Genomic DNA, 7,104 nt, shown 5'->3' on the forward strand with positions numbered 1-7,104 from the left:
GGTGGTTTTCCTCTGAATATTGCTATTGGTAAGAAAAAATTACAGATTGTAATGGGTTGTGAAGGGAAACTGAATCTTTACTGCATCTCATTCCCCTACTCTCATTCACTACATATCCTGCATAATTCTGCTGTGACTGTCCTATAAAGGCAGTAAATGGCCAAATAAATAAATAAATAAAATCATTCGGTTAGGTAGTGGCATAGTGAAGTAAACCGTGGGGACATATGTAAATAGCGTCATTTGAAGGTATGCATGAAATCTTTGAGAGGAAAGAAATTCCTCATAAAAAATAATTAATTGAGAACATATATATCCCATCTTTTCTAGAAATAATTAACTAGCTCAGCTGATCAAATATCAGGCTTAATATGAGCAGAGGACTCTCTCTCTCTCTCAAACACACACACACACAAACGCGCACACCCTTTAACAATGCTGTCCAACAAAATGAGCTATCCTGTTATAATTTGCCAGTTCTATTGATTTATTCATGAATTGGCTCCTTCAGGGGGCTAGGGGGTGACCACAGGCACAGAGATAAATTCTTAAAAACGAGCTCGCCAGCGCAGGCAGTTTCTGGTTTTATTGAGACTCAGCAATGAGAAAAAGATGTTGGATGTGAAATGAGTTGTTTAGCGTGAAGTACACAGTTTGGGAGGAATCTTTTTAAGTCAGTTTTGAGTGATGTCACAGCAGACCGAACCATTTGTAAGAAGCTAAACAGACTGAACTCTTTTATCAAAGTGTTTCAGCTTTTAGAAGGCTGAGTTCGCGTCACAATAAAGCATTTCCTTACACAATTATTCAGTACCTGTTCCACTTTAATATTAAAGCAATTATCAGCTGTGTTAAGCAAATCAGAGGTGTTTGTGTTGAAGTCTGTGCATGTATGATGAAGTTCAAAAAAATACAGCAGGATCTCTGTGCTTACCTCACAATGCTGCAAATTAATATGGATTAATGTAACTGCGTAAAGCTTGAAAGAAAAGCAGTGAAAAAGAAGGAGATGGACAGGAAAGAAACGAGGATTGTTTGTGTGGAGGAAAAAAGGACGTGTGACTCCCCTCTCGCTCTGCTGATTACAGATAGAGAAGACTCTGTGGAGTTCTGCTGCAAGTTCCTGCTGCCTCAGTGTTGAGTGTGCCGAATGCTCTCTCTTCTCTATTACAGCCCACAGCGCTGCAGCCATCACTCACACACACACTCACACACAGAACAACAACCTCATGCTATCTTTATCCTTTTACTTCTCCCTGCAGATGTCATACTGTTGCCTCCAAACAATATGAGCTCCTGCTAGGCTCTTCTCTTCTCTTCTCTTCTCTTCTCTTCTCTTCTCTTCTCTTCTCTTCTCTTCTCTTCTCTTCTCTTCTCTTCTCTTCTCTTCTCTTCTCTTCTCTTCTCTTCTCTCTATAGTTGATGTAAAGTAACATGTGGGTGGTGATGTGAGGGACTGTTGTTAATTATTAGTTATGTGGCGTAAGTCAACCTTACACTAACACTTAGGGTGATGAACCTCAATTACTCCTGTTGTGATATAAAAGGAAATCTGCTAACACTGACAGCAGAAGCTGAGATCAAGATCACTCGTTGACTCCGGATAAATACAGCCCAAATAAGTCTTCTTCACATTACTGTTTAAAAGTTTAGGGTCACATTCAAAATCAAACTTCCTTCATCTAGCGTAACATTACATTTGTCAGAAATTGCATATCTACATGACGTTTGTTGCATGTTCTGTATATTAGGGCAATTTATCTGAAATATTTCAACAGATTGCAGCTGTGGATGAAATTGAATTTTCTTCTAACCCCCATGTGCTTCCCATGGAGAGCACCTAAAACTATATGAGAGCTGAGGCCAGCTGTGGACCTGCGCTCACGTGTATAACATGATTATGTCCGCACCCGCTGTAAGATCTGCGAACAGACCTCTCTTGGTACATTTAATCAGGCCTACCTCTCATGACACCACAAGGATAGGTTCAGATATATATTTTTTAATCAACTTCATACAAATTGCAGTAAATGAAACAAACAAACAAATGAAAAACAAATAACAGGTCAGTTCAAATTTTCCTAAACTAAACTTAGAAACAGCTTAACTTAAATGGTTTTTAGCAAATATAGCAAACAAAAAACAACAACAACAACAACAACACTGCATTTATGGTTTTTATAATAATATATCATTCTATTTTTTGTAATGTGGTAACTTTTAAGTTGACAAGTGGAACACTATAGCTCAAGACTACTGCCTAATTTTGCAGCTGTCTTCAGTTTTCAGCCTCTGGGATCATCATTTTATCTCCTCTCATCAGCACCACTGACTGATGCAACAGGCAGCTGTAATGTGTTGGATTTTCTCTGTATTACTGTAGAGCCTTTACCTTACAATATAGACATTATAGACATTGAGTTGCTGTTGCCGTGATTTGGCACTATTTAAATAAAACTGAATAATTATCTAATATGTTACTACACCAAAATGATATAATCATTCGTATAATTAATAATTAAATAGGTAGCTCAGATGTTATAGCGTCATCATGTTGCCTAGCAACCCCCTTCAACAAGGTAAAATGACCCATTTACTATCATTTATTCTCCTATAACACTTTATGAAAGCCTTATATCATTTTAATGTCAGGACAATAAAATGTCATTTAGCAAACACTGAACACTGAAGACAACACATTCTCTTCAAATCATGACAGTTAAAGTATCAACATTAGTTTTTCAGGTGCATGTTATTAGCACGTATAGGTAAACCATTATGCCTATCCTCTTTTAACCATACGGGTTTATGTTTAATTGAACAAAATCTTACATACCAAATTTTCATTATAAACCTAGTTTGGTATTATTGGTAAACAGTGTCCTGCTGATGAGGACAGTATTACAATGGTCAATGGTAACTTTATTGTCCCCAGTGGGAAATTGATTTGCAGTATGTCCATACACAAAAAACAAACAGACACACACAAAAAATAATCATGTGTTCCTTTAAATCATACATTTAAAAAAACAACAACAATGTGATTAAGTATATCAGTTAGCCATCGGCACAAATGCATGAAGCAGTGCTATAACGTGCATGCAGTAGTTCTTGTAATATTAATAACAGGATCTTGTACTACAAGCTGTGAGTACATAAAATATCACAGGTTACTCAAATTAGTAACTTGGACCTTTGGGAAGTAGAAATGAAAGTAAAGAACTGACCAGTAGATACACAGAGTAATGCATAGGGCTATGCTGTGGTTTTGAATTCCCCCCATACACACACACAGATATATTTTTTGTCTATAAATATTTGAAGACATGGGGGAGTTGATTGTACATACTGTACTTTCAGAGGTTGAGGGTGTCTTTAAAGAATCCTCTTGGGGTTGGTGAGTCACCCTGACTGTCAGCCTTGTTGTTTCTTGGCTCCATCAGCACTGGTCTGTTGGCAGGATGGCAGGCCAGCAGGAGAGTGACAAGGGTGTCTGACAGAGAGCAGAGCTGAGAGGGCCGCGGAGACAGAAGATGGTGCAAGAGAGAGGCCACACAAGAGCTATAAACTCTAGACTTTTCCTCTGTGTTTGCAAAGCAAACAACAGAAAATGCTGTGAGGGTATCAGAAGCCAGGTCCATGACAGAGTAAGGTAGCATGATTACAAAATACTCTTTGAAAATGGTTGTGTAATTAAGGCAGGATCAAGTTAGGTATAGAGCAGAACAGGTTCAATTTCACTTTTAATGATTTCTCCATTTCTGAAACCAGTTACAGTGAAACAAACCGAGCAGCTTTCTGAAAACTATCATCTCGCTCTGCACTCCAATAGCTCTCAACCAAAGTCCATCAGACTTTTGACAGCAGACGAAGAATCGATCTCGGTGGTACTGTGGCCTGAAAGACTGGAAGTCTCTTTCTTTCAAGCTTTGGACCTCATCACAAAGCTATCATCAGTAAAAGCTAAGTCAGATGAACAGAAGAGAATTAGCTGTCAGGCCCTAGGTGCCCATAAGTACAGAATACTACAGGCCACACTCAGCTCAGAAGATTTTTTTTTTTAAATGATGAAGACACAACATGTAGTACTAGGAATGGTAAAGAAGGTCTTTTTTTGACAGAATCAGAATTTATTTTTACAGTGACATTTGAACTTTTCCCTCAGGGGAATAACTACATCATGTTTAGACAATGGAATAGGTCAGGCGCAAGTAAACAAGACGCCACAGACATAAATCATTTTGAGCATCAGTTTGAGCTTAACAAATGGAATTCTGTGTTATTTAAAATCCTCCTTGTCAGAAAAAAAAGTTTCTCTCTGATTCATACCATCAAATGAAAGTGTGTGTATGTGTGTGTACATGCACTTGTTGCTGCACGAGTAAACTTTACAAAAACACGTATGGACAAAAAGGAAGCCACCCACACTTCATTTACCACAATCATGTTTCCTTTGGGGGCCTTTTTAGTAAAATCAGCTTAGTTTCTGGGCAACTCAATAGTCCTTCAGCAGTGACAAAAGGCTTAAGTAAAGTGATTTTGTAATTCAGTTGATGGGATCCCATCTGTCACACCTTTGTCAGTCTTCCCTCTTGTAACTTCCTGTCCTTAACGTAATCATACCCATGTCACTCAGCCATACAAAGATTCAAAATTAGAGAGTCTTTGTTATGATCAGTCATTTAATCCATTATATCTTCAGGTTCCTTCTAAAGTCCTGAATATGCCAGTGATTGATTTCCTATTGTTGCGTTAAAATTCAATGAGCAGGAAACAGCAGATAGTTACACACAGCTGGTCACGTTCTGTATTATCCTTATGATTTGAAGCCATGGTGTTCCAGCACGTCACAAACCTTTTATAAATGGAATTAAAAAAAAAAAAAAGACAGGACATTATTTCAAGGCATACTGCTACTCATATCTAACAGGCACTATGGCATGTCATATGTCATATTATAAGATGTAGCACTTATGATAGCCTATTTTTGATACTGTATATTACCAAAAGTATTCACTCACCGATTCAAATCATTGAATTCAGTTGTTCCAAACACTTCCACAGACACAGGTGTATACAATCAAGCAACTACGTCATCAAGCACAATACAAAGCATTGGATCCAGTGGTGTAAAGCACAACACCGATGGAGTCTTGAACAATGGAGACATGTTCTGTGGACAAGTGTAAAGTTTGGTAGAGGGGGCATTATGGTGTAGAGTTATTTTTCGGGAGCTGAACTCAGCCCCTAAGTTCCAATAAAAGGAACTCTTAATGCTTCAACATACCAAGACATTTTGGACAAGTTCATCATTCCAACTTTCCAACAGTTTGGGGATGGCCCCTTCATGTTCCAACATGACTGTGCATGAGTGCAAAGCAAGGTCCATAAAGACATGGATGAGAAAGTTTGATGTGCAAAAAGTTGACTGGCCTTCACACAGTCCAGGCTTCAACCCAATAGAACACCTTTGGGATGAATTACAGCAGATACTTGGTGACTTTTTTTTTTTTTTTGCACAGACAATGCACAGTATGTCACAGGACTAACACACTAAAGTATCAGTCCATTCATAGCTTTTGTACTGTACTGAAATACACACATTTCTGTTTATATACCCGTAATTACAAAGAGAAAATAATATTTTATTGTTTGCAATGCAGAGGAAGTGAAGGAGACTTAGGAGCTCTAATACAATATTCCATATAGGGTTACTTAAGACTTTCTAATTGTAGCTGTTCATTTTAGGCTTTTGAGAAGCATTCCCTTAGGCCACTATACAATTATACTTCTGGCAACATGAGAATGATAATTAAAACATACATGGGCGTCTTTTAAAGATGTACGGTTTTATGTAAAAAGACAAGCACTGAATGACACCAAGCTTGTATTCCAACACGGCAGAGACCAGCAACTCTTAATGCCCAAATGTTCCTAAATGCTCAATGTTAATTCATTTTTTTATTGTCAGGTTTCAAGAAAAATGTAACAACTAGTCCACAAAAGGCAACAAAAAGCTGAGAGTAAACACACTTTTCATGCCTCTTTGAAGAGAATGGCTTCACTTGAAGCAGCTGGCACTCCTGATGAATATCCCTCTGTCTTGTCTCACTCCCAAGGCTGCACGGCTCTGTCGGCATCTTATGGAGCCATGACAGGACTTTGGTCATAACAAAGCATTACTGTGTGTGCCTACACCAACTCTTTGCAGTCTGACCTTTACAGTCCCTGTAAATCTCGCAGAGAGACAGTGTATCTTCATCCATACCTGCGGACAATTAGGCTGGTGGAACAGATGGCACTGTCAGTCCTGCTCTTTACTCTAAACAATGGCTGTTTTATAATCCCGGGAGAGAAAACTGATGTGAGAGCGAAACAGCATGGCCCAAATTCAGATGGAATGATAAAAGAAGTGGGAGATGGCAGCAACCCTCAACTGAACTAAATGTCATTAGCAAAGATAAAGCAGGAGAACAATTGTTGCGACCTTGTAGGTTGTGCTTTTTATCTGACACTAACCTAATGAAAACAATGTTATTAGTACTGATACAGGTGCATCTCTCTCAGCAGTGACAGCAAATGAAGATGTTGAGCAGCCTCGCCACATCTGAGAGAGCAGACAGCCCCTTTTCCCTCTCCTGTCTCCTGGGAATAAGTCAACAGGGTAAATGACTACCTGCTGCTGCAGTCACATATCTAAAGGGGTTTCCTCTGTGACTTGGCTGACTACCTCTGTGGTCGTTCTAAGCGTGAAACATCCTGAAAACAGGAAAATTTCTTTATTAGCTGTACAAGTGCAGGCCTGAATTTAAAACTGAAGGAAGAAATGGGGAGCACGTGAGTCACAGCAGTACTTTCATAGTTGCCATTTTTGGCTACATGGATTGGTTTAACCTAACAGGCACTTGATGGCAGCCACAGGGGTTAAAATACTTACTGAATACTTATGTCAAACTTCTGCACTCTGTATCTAATGAAAAATTGACAACCTCTTTTTTTTTGGCCTATTCTTGTCAAGGTGATGTAGTGGAAAAGATCAGCATTGCTGATCTGACACTAGATGTTTGGCTCTATGTGTTGCTCATCAAGGATGTCAATAGAGCT

Source organism: Pelmatolapia mariae, linkage group LG20 (assembly GCF_036321145.2).
Source record: "Pelmatolapia mariae isolate MD_Pm_ZW linkage group LG20, Pm_UMD_F_2, whole genome shotgun sequence".
In the NCBI taxonomy this organism is placed as follows: Eukaryota; Metazoa; Chordata; class Actinopteri; order Cichliformes; family Cichlidae; genus Pelmatolapia; species Pelmatolapia mariae.